Here is a 22874-nt window from a genome sequence, read left to right on the forward strand (position 1 = left end):
AAAGATAACGATCAAAATTGCTACAACTCTAGCCAAGATGGCTGGTTGGCAAAATATCATAGGAAATGACAAACTGTGTGCAGGACACAAAACCCCCTGGGTATACCTCTAACAGGATGATCTGATTTGCAGTGCGGCTTGTGCGCCAAGGATCTTGAGGGGGAACAATTGCCAAAATGGAAAACAAACACCCCCACAACAAAAATGGCATCCCCCTGCCTCCCCGCTGGGCAAGGGCCTCTTCCTGACAACCCTGGCCAGTGATTGTCAGGGTCTGTGGGCAGGAGGGCTTTTTATAATCTGGAAACCCCTTTAACAAGGGGGCTACCAGATCCCAGCACCCCACCCTATGTGAATGAGTATGGGGTACACTGTACCACCACCCAAAAAATGTGTCAAAAATAAACTAAATTTAAAAAAAAAAAAAAACGCAATTCATTAAAGCATCTCCAGCATCTCTTCTCTCCCCACTGTCTACCCTAGCATCTCCTCTCCACCATCTACTCCCTCTTTTCTTTCTCCAATGTTCAATGCTCTTTCCTGCTGGAATGCTGGGTCTGCTGTGTGCCATTACTTATATAGCCATGTGGCCGGCCACTCGGTGATGTAATCTGGAGGCCCCGCCCAGTTGGTATATTCAAATCAATGGACTCTCATAGGGAACCACTTATTTTGAATAGAGGCAGAAAAACGCTGCTAAAACGTGCATTAACACCAATGCAAAAAACACTAAGTTTTTACAGCTGCCTTTTCCTGGCAGCTCTGTTTTGCCAACTTCCTTTGTGCATGAGGCCTCAAAAGTGATGTAAAAAAATAAATAAAAACAAACTCTGCCTTTAACATGTCATACTTACCCACTTTGTGGTTTTGCTCCCGGTTACCAGTCAGCACTCCTGGCCCCTCCCTCCTAAAGAGAGCCCTCACAGCAAGCTCCCAAGCCACTGTTCTGTGTCCATTCACACAGTACAGCTCAGCCCCACCCTCTTTTTGGCTTACTGGCTGTGCTTGACAATAGCAATGGCTCCCTCTGCCGTCTCAGCCAGCGAGGAGAAAAAGGACCCAAACAGCTGCTGCTCTCATGCACATCGCTAGATCGAGATGGGGCTCGCGCAAGTAAAAAGGTGGGGCTGGGGGGAGCTGAACCCAGATTTTTTTTACCTTCAGGAATAGAATGTAAAAAATCTTTACAACCATTGGGGATATTATACCACTTAAGCGCCATTGGGGAGATTTGAAAAGAACAGGAAGTTAAAGTGAACAGCGGCAAAAAAAAAAAAAAAAAAAACACTATACTCATCGAACTCAAATCGATATGACACAAAGGGGAAGTGGATTTTGGTCAAAAAGATAACAGTGCAAGTTATCACTCCATTGTTTCCAGCATGTAAACTGATAACCTTATCGATCAATATAAGAAGTCATGAAAAAGCACCTTAGAGTTGCCAATCAGTGCAACATTATAGAGAACGTTGCATCCTGGCTAAGTTTTATGAAGTGCAATCTAAAAGCATCCAAGTTCATTGAAAGGAAAAACACGTTTACCTAAATTACACATCCACCAGATGAAAAAAAAAAAAAAAAAAAAAAAATCCAAGAGGCCACCATTAGACAGTAGTCACTTCAGCAAGTGTTCCAGTTTGAAGGTTTCCTCCATCTATCATCTGTGTCCCTTTTAAGAGATTTCCCTATACTTCCTGCCCTGTATAAACAGGAAGTTAAATTCTCTCAAAGAGCCCCCCCATTCACACCAAACACAGCAATAAAATCATGCTACTTCAGCACGATTTCAAGGATGCTGGGCAGTACAATTTCATGTGTGGCTTGCAGATATTTGTGCGATTACATGTACAGGTGTCAATGCAAGACACACGAAATCACAAAAGTAGTGCAGGAAATTTTTCAAATTGTGCCGCTTCAAATTACACCCATTAACGACCATTACTGGACACTTTTACCCCCTTCCAGCCCAGGCCAATTTTCAGCAGTGTCACTTTGAATAATTGCGCAATGACTGCAAAAAAATAAAAATAATAAACTGAGTTAGACTTACCGGTGACGGTATTTCTAAGAGCCTTTCAGGACAACCCCGGAGAGAGTGTAGCTCCACCTTATTAGGAAACACATGCCCACTTTAAAAACACCTCCTCTTCCTCCATGGCTTCAGTTATTGTGGTCTTCCGACACTGGAAAACAAAGCACAGAAAGCACACCATGGTAGAACTTAATACATTTACTAAGCATAACCTAGGGAGGGAAGTAACGGTTGTCCTGAAAGGCTTTTAGAAATACCGTCACCGGTAAGTCTAACTCAGTTTTTCTCAAAATCGCCTTTCAGGACAACCCTGGAGAGGATAACCGAGAAACTTACCCTAAGGCGGGAAAACTGCCTGCTGTACCTTCCTGCCCAAAGGCCTGATCTGCCGCAGACAGTAGATCTAACCGGTAGTGCCGGAGAAATGTCGAATAACTGAACCAAGTAGCAGCCTTGCAGATTTGTTCAGGCGTTGCACCAGCCCTTTCAGCCCAGGAAACTGCCATGGATCTAGTAGAGTGAGCAGCAATACCTGAGGGAGGTATTTCTCCTTTTGCTTTATAGGCTTCTGTTATAGCCAGCTTAAGCCACCTACCCAGCATACTCTTAGAAGCTTTCTCCCCCTTGCGTGATCCAGAAAATATCACAAAAAGGGCGTTTGATCTTCTAAAGTCTTTAGTCATCTTCAGAAACTGCAATAGACACCTTCTCACATCCAATGTGTGAAAAACTTCCTCTCCTGCATTCGCTGGGGTTGCAGAGAATGTAGGTAACACCATTTCCTGCGATCGATGAAAAGCTGAGGATACTTTCGGTAGGAATGCTGGATCCATCCTCAGTACCACTCTGTCTGGATAAACTCTAAGGAAGGGTTCTGTAATAGCTAGGGCTTGGAGCTCGCTGACCCTCCTGGCCGAGGTGATGGCCACCAAAAAAATTGTTTTTAAAACCACCTTCTGTAAAGAAGCTTCTTGTAAGGGTTCAAACGGTGCTCCCGAGAGACCCTGCAAAACTGTAGACAAATCCCAACTGGGAAAGTCTTTAAGGGCTACTGGTCTACTTCGAGCGAGAGCCCTAAAAAATCTAGAAATTAAAGTCTCTTTAGATAAAGTCTTTACAAAGAAAACTGATAAGGCAGCCACCTGAGTCTTCAGTGTACTGGCTGCTAGACCCCTCTCCATTCCTTCATGGAGAAACTCCAAGACGGACACTGTGCTCTTGACCTTGAGCTCTCTAGAACTACACCAGGAGTTGAACTTCTTCCAGACCTTCATGTAAATTGCCTGGGTAACGGCTTTCCTGCTAGACAGCAGGGTCTTTGCTACTTTATCTGAGAGCCCTTTGGCTTTTAAGAGGTCCCTTCTCAGAAACCAGGCGGTTAGCTGTAGAAGTTCCACCTCTGGATGATTTACTGGGATAACAAATCTTTTCTGAGTGGTAACCTCCATGGGGGCTTCGAGGCTAGGTTTTGAAGACCCGCGAACCAAGGTCTTTTCGGCCAAAAAGGAGTGACTAGTATTAAGTCCGTCCCTTCTTCCCTGAATTTCCTCAGCACTAGTGGAATTAGAGGAAAGGGGGGAAAGGCGTAGCACAGCTAGTAGTGCCAGGGGTGAGCAAATGCATCCAATCCTATTGCTGCATCTCCTCTGAAGAGAAAAGAATCTGTCCACCTTTGAGTTCTGCTGGCTGGCAAAAAGGTCTACCTGTGGAACCCCCCAAGCCTCGGAAGATCATCAGGAACACCTCCTGATTCAGGCTCCATTCTGCCTCTAGCAACTTCCGCCTGCTTAGGAGGTCCACAAACAAATGCTGAGAGCCCTTCAGATGCACTGCCGATAGTGAGGCTGTGTTCTGCTCTGCCCAGGCTAACAGATTGGCCAACTCCATCATGCTCCTGGTTCCCCCTTGCTTCATTATGTAGGTAACCGCTGTTGTGTTGTCTGACAACACCTGGACATGGTGACCTCTCAAAATCTGCTGAAAGAACACCAAACCCAGAAAGATCGCCTTCAACTCCCTCCAGTTGGATGATCTTTGAACTTCCTGCTTGGACCAGACCCCCTGAGATATCTGACCATCCAGGTGGGCCCCCCAGCCCCAGGCACTTGCGTCTGTTGTAAGTCGCTTGTCCACGGGAAAAGTCCACACCAGGCCCCTTGAGGGGTTTGCCTGGTCTCTCCACCACCAAAGAGCCCTTTTCGTCCTTGACGAGATTCTTAACTGCTTTTCCAGAGGATGCTGATAGGACCAGCTTGACAGAACCTCCCTCTGAAGGGGTCTGGAATGGAACCTGGCCCACTGAACAGCCAGGATTGCTGCCGTAAGCAGGCCCAGAACTGCCATAGCCGTCCTGACCGAGACTGCCTGGTTGCTCTGTATCCGCTGTACAGCTAGCTGCAAATTTTCCTGCTTTTCCAGCGGCAGGAAAACTTTATGCAGAATCGAGTTTAACGTATACCCCAGAAATTTCATTTCCTGTGAGGGGATCAGGTTTCGACTTCTCTAGATTTAGAATTAGAAGCCATCCCAGGCCCTCAAGGTGAGACTGGGCCCTCTGGAGATTGACTAGGACCTGCTTCCTGGAGTCCGCAAAAAACAAAAGGTCATCCAGATAAGGGACAACTGAAATCCCCTTCAACTTCAGGGGCTCCAGAGCCTCTCCCATAATCTTTGTAAAGACCCTGGGAGAGGACGAGAGTCCAAATGGCAGAGCTCTGAATTGGAGGTGCCACACCGAACTCCCCACATTCAATGCCAGGTGCAGGAACTGCTGCGATGCCTGATGAATGGGTATATGAAGGTAGGCATCCCTTTGATCCAGGGATGCCATGAAGCATTCTGGGGTCAACAACTTTGTGATGGAAAAAATTGTATCCATCCTGAAATGTTTTTACCGAATGAACCCGTTCAGAACTTTCAGATTCAGGATTAAACGGTACTTCCCTGAGGGTTTTTTCACCAGAAAAATATGTGAGTAAAAACCCCTGCCCTGCTGGTTTATTGGGACTTGAATTAGAACCTCTTGCTGTATCAGCTCCTGTAATAAAAGCTTCATTGCAGAGGCCTTCTCCTGATCCCTTGGCAATGTTGTCACATAAAACCTGCTCGGGGGTGGTTCTGAAAATTCCAACCTGTACCCCTGATCGACAATGCTCTTCACGAACAGATTTGGAAACAGCCTGTCCCACTGTTTGCAAAAAGGTGACAGTCTCCCCCCCCACTGGGGAGAGAATGTCACTTGCTCTTGGGGGTCTGCTCTGGGGGAGATCTAAAGAGGACTCCACCCTTGCCCTTCTGCGAACCCCATCTGCTCTTGCGATCCTGGTCTTTTTTATGGGACTGCTGAAAAGCACGTAAATTCTTTTTGGCAACCTGCTTTTTCTTATCTGGAAAAGCCTTCTTTTTATCAGCCGTCCTATCCAGCACAGACTCTAAATCGGGTCCAAAGAGCAAGTCACCCGAGAAGGGCAGACCACACAGTTTGACCTTAGAGGCCGTGTCTCCAGACCATGTTTTCAGCCAAACTGCTCCCCTGGCTGAATTTACAAGAGCCGAGGACCTGGCGGCCAGTTTGACCGATTCTGCTGATGCATCTGCCATATATTTGACAGCATTCAGGATCAGTGGAAAGGACTCCAAGAGATCCTTGCGGGGTGTCCCCGCTTCAATATGGCTCTTCAGTTTGTCCACCCAACATTCCAGGTTCCTGGCCACTACCGTAGCTGCCATAGCTGGCTTTAGACTGACTGATGCAGCATCCCAAGCCTTTTTAAGGATTGGGTCAGCTTTTTTGTCCATTGGGTCTTTAAGGATCCCCATATCCTCAAAGGCTAGATCCATTCGTCTGGATACCTGCGAGAAAGCTCCATCGACTGGGTTTTTTGTTCCAAACATGAGTCTTTATTTTCGAAGGGAAACCTTCTCTTGAGAGCTTTAGAGAAGACAGGGGCTTTTTCTGGGTCCTTCCACTCCTTTCTCACCGAATCTGAGAGGACCCTGTGGACTGGAAAAACTCTCCGTTTTGTTTCGTCCAACCCCTGGTACATTTTGTCATAAATTGACAGCTGTACTTTTTCTTCTTGAATTTCTAGAGTAGTGTAGATTGCTTTAAGAATGTCATCTACCTACTCTAGTGATAGCTTGTACTTGGAGCCCCTGCTATCTTCTTCCTCCTCCTCAGAGTCCCTGAAGGAGATGAGAGTACTACCCCCTCTTTCTCCAGAATCCTCGGTCTCCACCTGTCTGGACGACGACGCCCTGGGGCTGGGCGGCAAGTTCTGAGGCTCGGTCTGTGCGGGAGGATTTTGTATCAGGATGGACCTGACTGAACTCAAGGCGTTTGTCAGCTCTTTAACCGAAGAAAACAAATCCTTATACTGCTGGGATGTTTCCTCTTCCACCAATTTTGATACAAATTCTGCACATTGCCTTCTGCCACGAATCTCTAAGGGGGGGTCTTGCAAGAAGGACATTTTCTCTGACCTGGTCTAGCTTTTCCTAGTGTTTTCCTGAAACGACATGCAGGCTTAACTCACTAAAAGCTCTCAACAACCAGTTGTTTAACACCAAGCCAGTGCAGAGACCCACCAAACAGACCACTAGTGAGACCCCAGAACTAGGCTGCAAAAGGTCAGAGCGAAGTCACCTCTGACCTGCAGTGACAGGCCCCCCCAAGAGGGGGGGGAACAGACAAAGACATAGCCCAATAGTGAAGCAGAGGGTGCCACTGCACCTTACATACCTGGGCTGGACCGGTGCTTGGGGCGCCTGTCTCCGCCATAGCTGGCTTACATTCCTCCATCGCTGAGTAAGGCAGCATTCACAAACAGCTCCGCCATTTCTTAAAATTTTCCCGGCCGCTGCGTCATCAGGACCGGCCGAAAGCGGAAGCACGCGGTCACCTGACCCGCCCCATGATCCCTGCGTTCCAGGCGCTTGAACCACGGCGCCACGCCCCCTGAGCGCCCGTGCGTCACCGTAAACAACGCTGTCGCCGCCCGGGACCCGACGCCGAAAACGGAGCCATGCCGCTGACCTGCAGCAACCTCCGTCAGCGACAGAGCCCTCCCTGCACTAGTCCAGCGGACACCGGGCCCCCGACGCCGGCACTCCGAGGGTCCTTACTCCCGTGAGATGGCGGGATCAGGAGCTCCATGAGTCCTCTCCCACTGGAGATGCTGCTGGGGGTCAAAAGAAAAAAACACCAATACCTAAGGTAAGCCTTACTCCCCTGCAGAGAGTGTAGCTTTCCCCTGGTTCAGGCACATGCTTCCTCCATGGAGGAAACACAATAACTGAAGCCATGGAGGAAGTGGTGTTTTTAAAGTGGGCATGTGTTTCCTAACAACAAGGTGGAGCTACACTCTCTCCGGGGTTGTCCTGAAAGGCGATTTGAGAAAAAGTTATAATTTTTCCCCACACAAATAGAGGTCTTTTGGTAGTACCTTATTCACCACTTTTCTTTTGCAAAAAACACCCACAGAACATATAGGCAGATAGCTATAATGCGATTCTGCAGGGGCCTGACCCTGCACCCGCACACCAATTACAGGTGCCATGCAGGTTCCCGAAAGAAAAAAACCTGTTGCGTAATTTTGTTAAATATGCACAATGCTAGGATTTTTCTAAAGGGCAGGCTCCAGTGCTGTTATTCTGGCAGCAATCCCATGTGAGTCACTAACCTAGAACATGTCAGAAGATTTTAGGCTGCACTGCTTGATTTTTGTTCCAGATCAATGGGTCACCAACCAGTACCAAGATGACACCCCCAGAATCATGCACCCCTTAAAGTGGACCTTCAGGGTCACAACGTGCCATTTATTAAACCTTCTGCCCTGGTTTTAACTTTGGATAGTAAAACATTTCTGCTAGTACTTTATACAGTCCACTGCTGTTTGGTAAAAAGCCTAGGCTTATGACATGCACAGCTCTTCCTCTGAGAGTTTGCCAGGGAAAGGGGGGGGGGGGGAGAGTCATAAAAAGGGCCAATGAAAGCTTCAGAGCTTGAGGTGTGCTGCTGTGTAAATCCAGGAAGTGAACAGGCAGCAGCTTCAGCTGCCCACAGTTAAAATGGCTGCATTCAGCCTCAGTGGAAGGAGATTTCTGCAGCATGTGAAAAAAAAAAAAAAGTGTTCTACGCGTTTTTTTTTTTTTTTTTTTTACCAATTATGTGAGCAGACTGCAGTTCCTCTTTAAAGGAACTCAAGTCTTACTTTTGAATAGAGCATGGGGTCAAATCTTGACATTTTTATTCCGGTCTGTATCCTCTTGGGTCAGCTTCATCCCTGACACCAAGAGGAGTAACCCAAATATTGTGGCCAAAATAGGAGCTTAGTTGTCCCCATTTGGAAGAGTTACCCCCAAGAGGAGTTCTCACTTTGGGAAGAGTCTACACTTCCTAGTAGGTCTATGGTAGAGGAAGTGAAATCTGAGCAGGACACCCCAAAATAGACAGGGTTTATAATATATAACAATGCATTGAACTTTCCCTATACAACACACAAGCAGTTTCACATTATACCGTGTATAAACACCTGCTGGTGTGAATAGGCCCTTAAAGCAGAACAAAACCCTCATATCTTTTACAGCAGTGGTGGTCAATTTTCTTGATATGAGGGGCCCCAAGTGCAGACTTCATTGCCAAATGACTGCATATAAAATTCAGTTAATAGTCAGACTCGGAGCCTGCAGACACAATACATGACAGGGTCAGAGACTGCAGAAATGCTGCATGAGACTGGGAACTTGCTATAGGAGTCATTGGAGACATGAGGTGACAGATTACAAAAGACCTAGGCCCCTTTCACACAAGCCTGCTTGGATTCACCTGTCAATTTTTCAGGCGGATCCGAGAGTGCCATCCATTGACTACTAAGGGGAGACAGGTGTCAGTGGACAGTCTGCCATCCGATAAAAACACATATGGTGATACGGTCACCATCCATCTTGGCGGATTGGATGAGATCTGATCAAAACAGACATTGGCCATTTTCATCTGATCTCTCCATAGGAATCAGCGGCACTCTGACCACTCAGCGAGCTGAGATGGACCTGTCATCAACCGGCTCAGCGGAGATCAACGGACCGATCTCCTGCTGAGCTGACGGACTCCACTAAATGGATCTGCCTTGTGCGAATAAGGCCTTAAAAAACAGCCATAATGAAAACAGATTGCCTGCCATATGTGACCCCCACAGTCCTAAAGGTTAGGGCAGAGAACTGCCAGTGCTGCACTCCCTGCTCCAAGGGGATCAAAAACCTTAGAAAGGCCTGGTGCTCTGAAAAGATAGGAACGTGAAGATAGGCATCCTTCAAGTATCATTACTATAAATAGATCCTTCAGAAGGTGCTTTGAGAGTATAGACGCTTTCCATGAAGAACCTCTTGTACCGGAGGAACGTATTTAACCTTAGAGGTGGTACTTTCCCCGTGGGCTTTGGGACAATGAAGATGTGGGAATAAAATCCCTGCCCACACTGTCCTGCTGGAACTGGCACTATGACCCCCATAATCTGCCAGCTGTCTGACACTGCAAGATACACACAGCTGCTTTCTGAGGGTCCCTGGGTAAGTGGGTTAAAAGGAAACTTAGAGGAGAGAAACTCCAATCTTTAGCGTTCTTACAATCTGAAGGATGTGGGGACTGAGTAATACTTTCCCACTGACAGAAAGTGGGAAAGCCCCCCCCCCCAAACTTATGTCACTTGGTATCTTTGTCGGCAGACTTCTGGCTGGGGAAGAGAAGACCTCCCTTCTGCTTGACTTTGCCATTCCCCCAATGCTTATTAACGGTACCTTCCTTTTCATCTCTCAACTTTTGGCCGGGGGGGGGGGGGGGGGGGGGGACAGTTTCCTGTCTGTCCTTAGGTTTAATGGGAAATTTCTTACCTTTCTCTGTAGGCCTAGAAAAAGCCTAGTCCAACCCAGTGCCGAAGAGCAGGGAACCCTCAAAATGGAAGACCACACAGCCGAGTCTTAGAAGTGTTGTCCCCCTCCCAGGTCTTGACCCGCAAGGCTCTCCTTGCGGAATTCAGAAGGGCACAAGTCCTGGCGGTTGTACACACTGTCTCAACTGCCGCATCTGCCAGGTAGGCTACTGCCCTACCAATCACCTCTAAAGAGTCCAAGACATTGAGCGATTCGTTTGGCGACCCATGTCTGCATTCCTCGCCACACGAGCCAAAGCAGGACTTCTAGCCACTGCATTGACTTCCCAGGCAATACACAAGAGGGTCTCAGCTCGTCAATTCACCTGGTCCCCGATGTTGCCTGCATCCTCAAATGAGAGGTTGGATTGCTTGGACACATGAGCTAGGGAAGCATCTAATTTCTCTTCCTTGAAGGAGCCCCTATGTTTCCACGTCTTAAATTTCAAACGCTTTCAGGTTCCAGCCACTCCCTAATGATGATATCCTTAAGGGCATGATGAATCGGGAGAACCTTGGATTGGGGCTTAACCAAGTCTTTATACATACTGTTCCCGGGCAGACACTTGGGCTGCATCTCCTCTGACGCATGCCCTAAGGAGGCCCTCCATATCACTGGCAGAAAAAATATGTCTGCCAACTCTGGAGTTATCCTCCTGACTGTCCACGAAGCCCTTGTCAGAAAGGTTACGACCAGGAACTTCAGCCTCTTCTTCCTCCGAGTCCTGAGAGGGAAGTGATCTCAGGGGTTCAGGATGCCCAATTCTACTGTCCCGTTCGTGTTGGAGCCCTTCTAGGAGGAAGATCCCTCTCTGCTAGTGTGGGGTTCCGGCTCTCTAAACTTGAGGGTTGCTTGGAAGGCTTTAAAGTGGTTGTAAACCCTTACAAACCACTTTCACCTACAGTTAAGCCTAGATTAAGGCTTACCTGTAGGTCCAAGAAATATCTCCTAAACCTACACAGTTTAGGAGATATTTACAAAGACAGCCACCGCTGTCTACGGCACATGCGCCATAGACAGCGGAGCGCAGGCGCACCGAGTATGCCGCTGCTAACTGCGATATGCTGTTAGTGGTGGCTCGCATGCGCGGGAGTGACGTCATTGCTGCTCCGGCGCTGTGAGTGACTGGAGCAGCAATACCTGGAAGATGAACACTCCGTCCTACAGGGGGCAGTGGTGACATCACTGGCTCCTGTGTCAGGTAAGTGACACATAATGGGGTTTATCAGGGTTTACTTCCTCTTTAAGAGTCCTCTAAGAGCGACCGCATCTCCGTCCGTATGGAGAGAAAGTCCCTCATGACCCGAGAAGTTTCTTTCCCCACTAGCTTGTGGATACATTTGTAGCAAAGAATGGTCAAGAGGTAACATATCGTTACAACACCCGCATCTTAGAGCGGGAAGGAGCTTTCATAAGATTGCTGGCAACCCCCTGGGCAGTGACGTCCTGTCCTATAAGACACACAAGCTAGTCTTACAATAAGTACAATGTTGTGACCCACAGGGGTAAGAGTCGGAGTCACCTTCATCATAACCCCTATCAGCTAGGCCGACTCACCACCTGCGGCTGCCTCCATAGCTGCAGTCGTTACAGGCCTCTCCTCTGGCTCCATCCATCACACTGCCCAAGTACCTCTAAGTCGGCTGGTACGGACCGAACTGGCGAGAGCAGGATGTGGACACCTGCTCCTTCGACAGTCAGATCTCCGATCCTGGTCGCACAACGCCATGCCATTTTCTGGAAACCAAAAAGTTATGCAGCAAAGTCATTTCTGCCACTGGAGAGAAAGCCACATCATTCCTCTTTCAAACGTGCCCAAGATTCACTCCTCTGTAGAAGACCTGCTGACCGGTGTCATCTCCACTGCCAGCCTCCCACTGAGAAAACATGGCTGCCAGCTCCCCTGAACAGACATCTGCCAGGTAAGGGGGAGGGAATAAGGAAGTGGTCCCTGAAGTTCTGGGTAACCCACCCAGGGTCCTTCAGTTCTCAGCCCCAGGACTCAGGTTCCCCCCTCCTCCTAAAAAGGTTTTGCTGTGGGGGAAATAATCAAGATCTGAGGAGCTCAGGGAGGGGGCGAGGGTTTTAACCCCTTTGCTGATTTTTTCCTGTCGGGTGGGACCAGTCATCTCTCAGGGTGCTGTCCTGGAAGACTACTTGAGGGAAAAAATAAAAAAAATAAAAAAAAAAACACCTCATCAGTTTAGGCCGATATATTCTAAATATTTTTGGTAAATAAAAATACATACATATGTACAAACTATGCAATGTATTTAAAGAGGAAGTAAACCCTGATGAGTTTACTTCCTCTTTTTCCCTGCAAAGGTAAAGCATAATGGACTACTATGCATCGCATACTAGCCCATTATGTGTCACTTACCTGACACAGGAGCCAGCGAAGTCGCCGCTGTCCCCTGTAGTCCGCCGCATCCATCTTGCTGGTGACGTCTCGCAGCTCCGCCGCTGTCATTCGGCGAAGCCGCGATGACGTCACTCCCGCGCATGCACACGGGAGTCGACAAATGCGGCAACTCCATTCTTGGAACTGCCGCGCTCAGTGCGCCTGCGCGCCGCTGTCTACGGCGCATGCGCCGTAGACAGCGGTGCCCGTTTTCGGGCAAATATCTCCTAAACCATATAGGTTTAGGAGATATTGCTTGGACCTACAGGTAAGCCTTAATCTAGGCTTACCTGTAGGTCAAAGTGGTTTGTAAGGGTTTACAACCACTTTAAGGAATTTGTTTTGCCTGGTAATGGCGCGATCAGCGATTTTTAGTGGAACCGACATTGCGGTGGACAATCTGATCCCAAATTAAACTATTTGGGGACCAGTGACATTACATTGATCAGTGCTATAAAAATGTACTGATCAATGTATAAATGACATGGAAGGGGTTAACACTAGAAGGTGATCAATAGGTTAACCGTGTTCCCTGTACTGTAGGGTGGATGGGCTGCCAGGACATGACAGATCGCTGTTCCCAGTGACTAGGAACAGAAGATCTTGACACGCCCCCTGTCAGAACAGGGAGCCACCTTGTTTACATAGTCAGATGCCTGTTCTGCCTGCCTCTGTACACCAAGATTGCGGGTCACCGGCAGACATCAAGTTCTGCCGGACCCATGGGTGTGCTCCCATGGCGGGCAGCAAACGGTTCTCTATGTGTCCTGTTCACACCACACTGGATTTTTTTCTGTGCAGGAATCTGCAAGGGGGGGGCTGACATGACAACATTGGTGTGAACATAGCACATAACTGGCACATGAAAACGGATGTCAACATGCATAAAAACTGAGGTAAACTGATGCCTGCTGGTGAAATCTGTGTGGTTTTCCCATCAGTTCCTATGCAGGTATGGTGTTAAGCCCTAAATGGTTTCACAACAGTTATACATTTCGGGCTAGCCAGGAATGCCAACTTTCACATTACATGTGCTTACAACCAAACTATCAAACCACCAAATGGCTGATCACACGTGCAGCACCATGGTAGTTGCATATCAGAGGCCAAGATGGCAACTTCCTTAGCTAAAAAGTAAAGGAGGATCTGGTTCAGCTTTAAAGTAAAACTAAACTCATTGGTTTAACAGTATCAAAAATTCAGGTACATTTAAAGCATACCAGAAATATAATGGTTACATTTGTTCTGCTCTCAACCAAACTGTCAAACCATCAAATAACCAGTCATAACTAAATCACATGTGCAGCATCACGGCAGTTGAAGATCAAAGACCTAGATGGCAGCTTCTATGGCTGAAAAGAGCAAGAGGGTTTACCTCCACTTTAGCCTAGGTTCAGACTAGTGCCCTCTCAGACAGCGCATGCGATTCCCACACCCGCGACATTTGAGCAATGCGGGCTCAGCCATACAGTTGTATGGTTGAACTTGCATTGGATTCACATAGAAAAAGGTGCAGAGATTTGGTTTTTCCCCCGCACTGGAATTGGATCTCATGGGTGTTCTGACCTTTGCAATCCGATTCCTGTACAAATCCACAGTTCACACTGCGATCTGTGAATTGTTCTGGGGGCATCATGAACAATGTATTGGCACCCGCAGCAATTTGCAGAGGGCATTGTAAACTGCCTGCAGGAGAGATGTGATGTGGGAATCAGTGCGATTTTAGTGACGGTTGCCATATCACACTAATCTGAACCTGTGCATAAAGTAGAACTAAACCTTCCTATTTTCAGCCAACAAAACTGCCATCTTAGCCTCTTTTCTTCAACTACCATAGAGGTGCACGTGATCAGATTTTTGAAACTTAAAATCGATGCATTTAGTTTGGCTTTAACCAGTTCAGCTATTTGGAGTTACTATGTGTGTCCAAAGAACAGTTAAAGTGAAACTTTAGTCAGAAAATTAAGTCCTGCTAGACGACTTCTGGCTGGCCAATTTTGCAGGTATAACTATAAAAAACATTAAAAAGAAGTGTCTATACCAGGGATGCCCAACCTTTTGAAGAGCGAGGGCCACTTAAGTGACTTGATAACCGGTCTCGAGCCACAATGAGCAGAGCAGGTGGATGACAGGTCCGTGCAGTGTGGACACGGACACAGCCCACTCTACTCTATGGGCCCTCAGATCCACCCTGACAGAAGGGGATTGATTGAAGGTAGGCGGGTGTAAAAGGACACAAATCTGTTTACATCTGCCGTTTCATAGAGGTGAATGGAGGGTTTGATTTAGTTGGACCGATTGTGTGAAAGTGGCCTTTCACACTAATGCAGCGCACTTGTGTCTTTCCTGTGGGTTGGGTACACTTTGCCATAGACGTCTAATTATATCCTGCAGGTGTGGTGCACTTTCTGAAAGCGCACCAAACCCGCAGGTAATAAACAGACGTTTATGCCTCAGTGCAGGTAACCTGAAGGTGCACTGCACCTGTGGATCAGTTTGAAAGCAGCCCAGTAACAACTAGGCAGATCTGCCCATATATACACTGCAATTTTAGTAATAAACTGACCTTTATAACAGTCTTCCATTCAGGTATTGCCTGCTGTTGCTGACCCCGGCAGAGTGCATTTGGCATCACTTTGCCTGTGGCAAGAGACTGTTAAACAGGAAGCATCAGCTTATACAGCTCTGCTCCACAGCTGCTTGCTTTGCTGGCTTTATTAAACAGAGATGCTCTGGGATGGCGAGTCTGCAACCCATGATCTGGGCTTGCCAATCTGCCATCCCACAGAAGGTCGTGGGCCAAATCAGAGGGCTCTGTGGGTCACTGGTTGGACACCCCTGGTCTATACTGTTTAGAACACAGTAATACATTGTCCCACCCTGTGCTGCACATGCTCCGTTGCGCTCCCATTTTAGTCACTGCTGAGTTTGTAGAGGCCGATCTGCTGACAACCTAAAAGCATAATTAAACCCTCCTCTCCTTTACAGAAAGAGAAGATGATTCTGTTTAAATTGCAACTACCATGCTGCGGTACATGTGATCAGTTATGACACCAGCCATTTGATGGTTTGACAGTTCGGTTGAGGACACAAGTGTAGCGCCGGCTCCTGAAGAACACACGCTGTTTTGTAAATTTAAACGTTCCCAAAACCACAGTTGGGTTTGGGGTTTAATTGTTCTAAATGTGGACCTCAGCATCAGTTAGATTGGACTGCAGGGTGTTCTGCCTGGCCATGGGTGGTGCTGTCACTTTTGGCAGGTATTGAAACAGTCTAGTTAGGTGCATTAAGATTATTCTCTCGGAACCAGCCCAGTGGGAGTGTCACTCTTGCTGTGCTTTCTGGGAGAGGGTACTTAAGTTGCGGATGTCACGTGTATCGGGGTTCCAGTACAGAGGTTTGTTCTGTCTTCTTAGTCCTGTTCCACCTGGCCTGGGGTGCGGATCCATCCGTTTCCGAGTCTCGGGCTGGCTAGCCCAAGGCACGGTAACTGGAAGGATTCCAAGGTGGTCCGGTGCCGTCTCGTCTTTGGAGAGGCCCAGCAACTGAACACAACCAGGGGAGGACTCTTCAGAATAGGGCCATGCAGGAGGCTGGCTGCTCAGTAAGAGCCTGGAAGCCAAGTTGACAGACACCAGGTGAATCCACACTCTTATCTTATCGCCGGACCGGCTGCAAGATATTGGTATTGTATAAGAGCTCTCCAACTTCAAATATCCTTCAGTTACAACAAAGGATGTGGCAGAGACTTTTCATTTACAAGTTCTACAGCAAATTCTGTGGCAGAGACTCCATCTGAACCATCTATTGGTTGCTAAATCTGCTGAGAGGAGATTTATTCTATGATGTAATATCCAGTTGCAAATGGCTATTCTCTGGATGCTATGGTGCGAGATTTATGCAGTTCCAAGAGTACCTGAACTTCCTACCTATACCCATAGCCTTTATTGAGAGACTGTTTTGTCTACCATTTTGCAAATAAAAATCCCTAAAGTGGATCCGGTGTCAGTCTCTGCAGTTCTTTGGGCCATCTACCTCGGGAAACCCCTAGACGCATACGAGGTCAAGAAGGGAACAGTAATTTAACTAGCAGCTCCTTCGGGGGTCAGTGCTACACAAGGAATTGTGAAAGTTAGCACTCCAGGAATGTAACTTTTTTAAACCAATAAATCGGTGGGGTTTAGTTCTACTTTGATTTACTGCTGTTTGGGGGCTCTGGACTCCAGCAAAATTTAAGCCTCCAGCAAGAAGTTATGGGTAAAGTCCCGATTTAATCACAAGCTGATGGCTGCTGTAGTAGCAATCAGCTTGTCTTCCATTTGTTCAGCAGGCTGTGGGCTTAAAAGTGAAGTGGCAGCTCCCTATCCACCAATCACCTTCACACAGTGCGCTGCAGACCACCTCAAGGATTCCGAGATTACTGGGAGCCCAGAACCACAACTACCGACTTCTGCGAGGTAGAGACGTGAAAGCAAGAAATACCCATGCCTCACATTCATGTGTAAACAACAAATCCAGAAGAGGAGACGATTCAGATCCACCATTTTTTGGCCAGTACAGCCAGGGGACACATAACCAAGCAGCTCAATGTTTGGTTAGATTCTGTGAAGAGCTGGGGAGACATTGGGGTTCATTAGACCCCTAATGTCTTCAAGAACACCTCCCCAATTTTAGCACATAGGGGTTTATTAACCACTTTCAGACCGGACCAATTTGCTGGTCAAAGACCAGACCACTTTTTGCGATTCGGCACTGCGTCGCTTTAACTGACAATTGCGCGGTCGTGCAACGTGGCTCCCAAACAATATTGACGTCTTTTTTTACCACAAATAGAGCTTTCTTTTGGTGGTATTTGATCACCCCTGCGGTTTTTATTTTTTGCGCTATAAACAAAAATAGAGCGACAATTTAGAAAAAAATGCATTATTTTTTACTTTTTGTTATAATAAATATCCCCCAAAAATATATAAAAAAACATTTTTTTCCCTCAATTTAGGCCGATACGTATTCTTCTACATATTTTTGGTAAAAAAAAATCGCAATAAGCGATTATTGATTGGTTTGCGCAAAAGTTATAGCGGTTACAAAATAGGGATAGTTTTATAGCATTTTTATTAATTTTTTATTATTTTTTTTTTACTAGTAATGGCGGCGATCTGCGATTTTTATTGTGACTGCGACATTGTCGGGGACCCATCGGACATTTTTGACACATTTTTGGGACCATTGTCATTTATACAGTAATCACTGCTATATAAATGCAGTGATTCCTGTGTAAATGACACTGGCAGTGAAAGGGTTAACCAGTGGGTGGCAGTGAAGGGGTTAAGTGTTCCTAGGGGTGTGTTACTAACTGTGGGGGGGTTGGGCTTTCATTTAGTGTACACTGATCTCTGCTCCAATCACATGGAGCAGAGATCAGCCTCACTAGTTGCTAGGCAGAATGGAAAAATGTTGTTTACACAGCATTTCCTCCATTCGGCCGCTCCGTGAGACGATCGCGGGGATGCCCGCGGCGATCGAGTCCGCGGGTCCCGCGACCGGACTCACGGGGGTCCCGACCAGCGCGGGAGTGCGCCGCCGGCGGCGCGCTCCCGATGGCAGGGCGGCATCGAATATTGGGCGTACCTGTACGCCAATATGCCTGCCCGTGCCATTCTGTCGACGTACATCGTCGTGCGCTGGTCGGGAAGTGGTTAACCTCCCTGGCGGGATGATTTCTGATTTTAGGTGCTGAAAGCGGTACCATTATTTTGCATGGAAATTTGGCGTTTTATATTGTAGGCCTGCAATTCTTAGGAATAACTCATCCCGGGTATGATAGTTTGAAACACAAAATCATAAATAAAAAATATTCAATAATGTAATCAAAAACACTGAAATTTGCTCAGTTGCAGAATTGTCACTCTCATTAGATTTAGTGTGATGACAAATTTCCCCATAAATCGCCATCGCTCAATTCGGCAAGTGATTATAATTTATTATCGCTGTTTTCTAGCTGGTCTATAACCACTTTTGACATAAAGGGACACTTTTTGGTTGCTATGGACAATCTCCAAATTCCAGGCAGAAAAAACTATTTATAATATAAAACTATATGCAGGGCACTGCACAGACCACTAGGGACAAAGGAGGCGTGTATTTTTTTACACAGTACTGTAATCTGTAAGATTACTGTACGTGTATAGTGTTTTACCTTTTTGAATTTGGCACCGATCTCCGCTCCCGTGCATCGCAAGATTGCAGGGAACAGAGCTCAGCGGCACTCGGGCACTGTGTGAATCAAGTGGAGAGGACATCGCAGGATCCAGGGGACAAGGTAAGCAACTCTCCCTGTATCCTGTAATGCAATCCTGAGTCTGGCTCGGGGTTACCGCTTATGGTACTGAAATTCCACCCCGAGCCAGACTCAGGAATACCGCCAGGGGGGGGTTAAAGTGAAGCTTCACCCAAAAAGGGGAAGATCCCATTGTCTGCCTCCTCCCCACTTCACCCTCCACTGCCACATTTGGCACCTTTTACAAAGTGGAGGGTGGCGCAGGTCCCCCCCGCTCCTTCCCCACATGCGCAATAGAGAGCCGGCAGCAATGTCACAAGGCTTCACTGCCGGTCTCCCTTAAGCAAAATAGCTGCATGCCAGCACCAGATTGAAAAAAAAAAAACAACTCGGGGAGGACACTGCTGGATTCCTGGACAGGCAAGTGCCCCAATATTAAAGTCATCAGCTAATGTATTTGTAGCCGCTGACTTTTTCTGAAGGAGCCTGGAGCTCCTCTTTAAGCCCTTGTAATAGAAATTAAGAAAAAAACTGCAGTAGCCCCCATTGCCCCGCACACATGCGCAAAAGTAAATGCACACCTACATAAGTAAACTGTGCTCACAACACATGTGACACATCAATGAAAATGTGAGAATAACTCCTATCGAAGGGCTCCTGTTTAAGGTTGTAAACCCACTTCTATGAAATATCTTATTCCCTCTGTACCTTAAAATGTGCCCCTGTGCGCTGCAAAAAAAAAAAAAACACTGCTCTGTACCGATATAAGCTCAGCTTCGGGCGCACTGCTGATTCCTCTCTCTCGGCTCACAGCTGCATGAGGGGGAGAGATATCCAACAATCAGCTGAGTGCCTGGAGCCGCGCTCATACAAGGTACAGATTGGCAGATTTTTTTTTTTTTACATTAAAAAGGACACATGTTAAGATACAGAGGGGATGATATTTCATAGCAGAAACAAGAGTAGCAGGTACAAGTGGGGAGAGGAAGACAGGAGAGAGCAGAGCTGGGGATGACAGAGGCTTACAAATTGACCATGGTATCAGGGCTCAGCAGCCATGATTATCGTGGTCCATTTGTAGGGGGAGGGTATAGCCAAGCAGGATGAGCCAGGTCTTACATGGGTATACAGAGGGCCAAATGACACGGCACAAGCACTGTGCTGCATAACATGCTTTAAAGGAACAGTTTTTTTTTGGGGGGGGGGGGGGGGGGTTAAACGCTTTAACTATAAACTGATAATCTATACAAGCTTTTACCTCATTTTGGCATTTGTGGGGTGTCTATTATTCCCTTATGTGCCGCAGCCACATGCTAAGCTTATAGAATAAAAAATAAAAAATTACCTTTGGAGATTTTTGGGTACCATGCAATATCATAGGCACACACAATTAAGACTTGTCATACAATATATCTAATGTCTCAGCACAGCCTTATCTTTAATATTTTATAAAAAAATGGGTATTATATAGTGTGTGCGCGCCTTCAGTAAAATTTTATATTTTTGTCCCTGAAAATTTGCATTTAATAAACAGATGCACAAATATCGTTTGATAAAACAAAAAGATTTGCAATGGTTAATTTTTAGATTCTAGAGCCCTTACTGAAAAAAACAAAAAAAAAAAAAAAAATATATATATATATATATATATATATATATATATATATATATATATATATATATATATATATATATATATATATATATATATATATATATAGTACTGAGGGGTTTAAGTAAATTGCCAAATGTAAGAATCCCCCCCCCCCCACGTGTGTGTGGGGGGGGGGGGGGGGGAGCTCAGGAGCCAAACTGGTTAACCCCACTCCCAAAGTGGACATCATGCACCTTGATTGGGAGATACCTGAATGATGCCTACAGCTGCAGCCATCATCCAGATATCTTTCCTTTTTCGCCAGAGATTCCCTACGGAGCCATTTTAAACAAAATAAATAAAAATCATGCGGCATAAAAAAAAATTGCCCACCATTTTAGTCTCTAGGGTCTCTGCTATATATATATATATATATATATATATATATACATATATACATATACACACACACACAAAAAAATTGAGAAATATGTATATATACACACACACACATACATACACACTATTTAATAAAAAAAAAAAATATGATGTTTGGGTGTTCTTAGTATTTTTTCTAGCAAGAAAAAGGTTTTTACACGTAGGAGAGAAATGCCAGAATTGGCTAAACAGTACACCTCAGAGTAGCATTAGGGTGAAAACTGGGCACCATGGTTTTCTATTGCGCCTTGTGTTAAGCCCACATTTAATTAGGATACCCACTGCTTGTCACAATAAATGTGGAGCCCAGAGACACAGAGGGAAGTAAAGACACTTAAAATAATGTTGTAGCAACAACAGCTGTTCTTTCCTTCTCCCCCAACACAGTACCAGCCCGCTCTCCTTTAACCCACTCACCACAATGCCCTCCTCCTATTGTACTGACCCACACGAGCTTTAACTCAGCCCGATACGCTCTTATCGGCTTCACTCTATCCTCTTCCGGGTCGTGCAGGTTGAAGGGGCGGAGCTGAGTCACGTTGCCGCTCCTGTGGGCGAGATTACGCGCTGGGGCACCAGTCAATGAGATGATTTGCTGTGGTACGCAGGTGTTAGGAGGGATACTCGGTCTGCGCTTATCAGCTGATTTGTAGCTAAACTTGTGTCGTAGTTATTGTCTATGGCCCGAGACCTGCACGAGGAACACAGCAGGCGTCACATAAAAGGGAACCGCCCCCTCCCAGTCTTCTATTAACTGACTACACCTGACAAATCTGGCTAAAGTAAAACTTTAGTCAGAAAATTAAGAGAGATGTATGGGAATGTCCTTTTTTTTTTTCCAATCATACCTAGGTGGATGCTGCATCAGTCCCCTGCTTGCTGTAAAGCTGGATACACTACAACTTTTGTTCGATTTCCTTTGGATTTACCTATGTAGTGCAAGGGCCTGCCTGATTACATACAAAGTGAAAGTGTTTAAGTTTGACCTTATAAGGTTTTAGTAAATCTAAAAGAATAAAATCGAAAGAAAATTGTATAGCGTGTATCCAGCAAAAAATTGTATAGTGTGTAGCCACCCAAAAATTGAACATTTGCTTTAAGGGAAGGTGACCCCTTGACATGCCGCATTTGGCATGTCATTTTTTGGGGGGAGGGGGAGCGGAAAACCTCTTTTTAGAGAGTTCCAGCTCCCACTTCCTCCCGGGGCACCGCAGTGACAGAAGTAAGTTCACCTCTCGGGAATCATCTGGGACACTTCACAGGCTCCAGATGATTGCCCGGCCAGTCGCAGAGCTAAAAATAGCAACTGATTACTGTGTAAATGTCACTTGCAAGGAAGGGGTTAACACTAGGGCGCAATCAAGGGGTTAAATGTATATCCTAGGGAGGTGTTTTTAACTGTGAGGAGGATGGGACTGCCTGGGGAAGGAGACATCATTGCTCCGTTCTGTCCTTCTCAGGAGCAGTTGCCGGTAGGCGACGGCCGCTGGCCACGTGCATTGGCTCCTACGTCATGCGTACAGCTACGGTGATTCGCACAGGAGTGCCAGTGGCTAGAGGTTAAAATGGGTCACGAGTGCAGAACAAATGTTGTGATCCACAGAAGAAGTACAGCCAGACTAGCTTTGGCTGTACTTCCCTTTTAAGTCCTGCTAGCTCACTTCAGGCTGGCCTCTTTTGTAGGTATAGCTACGTAAAACGTTAAAAATAAGCGCTTATACTGTTTAAAATCCAGTTACACACTGTCTCATCCTGCTCAGTTGCTGTCCATTTTTAGGCACTGCCGAATTTGTAGAGGCTGATCTGCTTAAAGTCTTAAAGTGGTAGTAAACCGATGGGTGATTTTTTGTTTTGACCTGAAAGGTAAAGCCATCAGGGTTTACTTCTTCTTTAAATGGGCTGGGCTGGAAGGGAGCATGCGTCTTTTAGACACATGCTCCCTCCTATGACACGTCACTTACATGCTCCCTCCTATGACACTTCACTGAGAGGTGTGCCTCCACTACAAAATTTTTATTGGACAGCTGGGGCCAATGGTACTTTACCATTGGTCCAAGACTCCAAGCTGTCCATTGAGCTCAGTTCCTCTGACAAGAAGTGAGGAGAGGCACTGTGAGCTCATCCTTTCAGTCTGCTGCAAACAGTGTGTGCCAGCCTGTATTTAACTACTTGCCTACAGGGCACTTTCACCCTCTTCCTGCCCAGT

At 46.5% G+C, this 22874-nt stretch overlaps 1 protein-coding gene across 17 annotated transcripts in view; it reads right to left on the reverse strand.

The window, feature by feature from the left end:
• DIS3L2 (DIS3 like 3'-5' exoribonuclease 2) overlaps window positions 1-21332 on the reverse strand; it is an 867027-nt gene extending 845695 nt beyond the window's left edge. For 4 of the 17 annotated variants that reach the window (XM_077487653.1, XM_077487654.1, XM_077487651.1 and 1 more), the window contains exon 1: window positions 21114-21244. The gene's annotated coding sequence lies outside the window, so the exon portion shown is untranslated. Of the gene's footprint in view, window positions 1-21085 lie in introns of all 17 variants that reach the window. The other 13 variants (XM_077487649.1, XM_077487650.1, XM_077487648.1 and 10 more) reach the window with 8 other exon arrangements.
• Between the last annotated feature and the right edge of the window lie 1542 nt (window positions 21333-22874).

Source organism: Lithobates pipiens, unplaced genomic scaffold, assembly GCF_037356315.1.
Source record: "Lithobates pipiens isolate NorthernLeopardFrog02 unplaced genomic scaffold, aLitPip1_a1.2 Scaffold_18, whole genome shotgun sequence".
Lineage (NCBI taxonomy): Eukaryota > Metazoa > Chordata > Amphibia > Anura > Ranidae > Lithobates > Lithobates pipiens.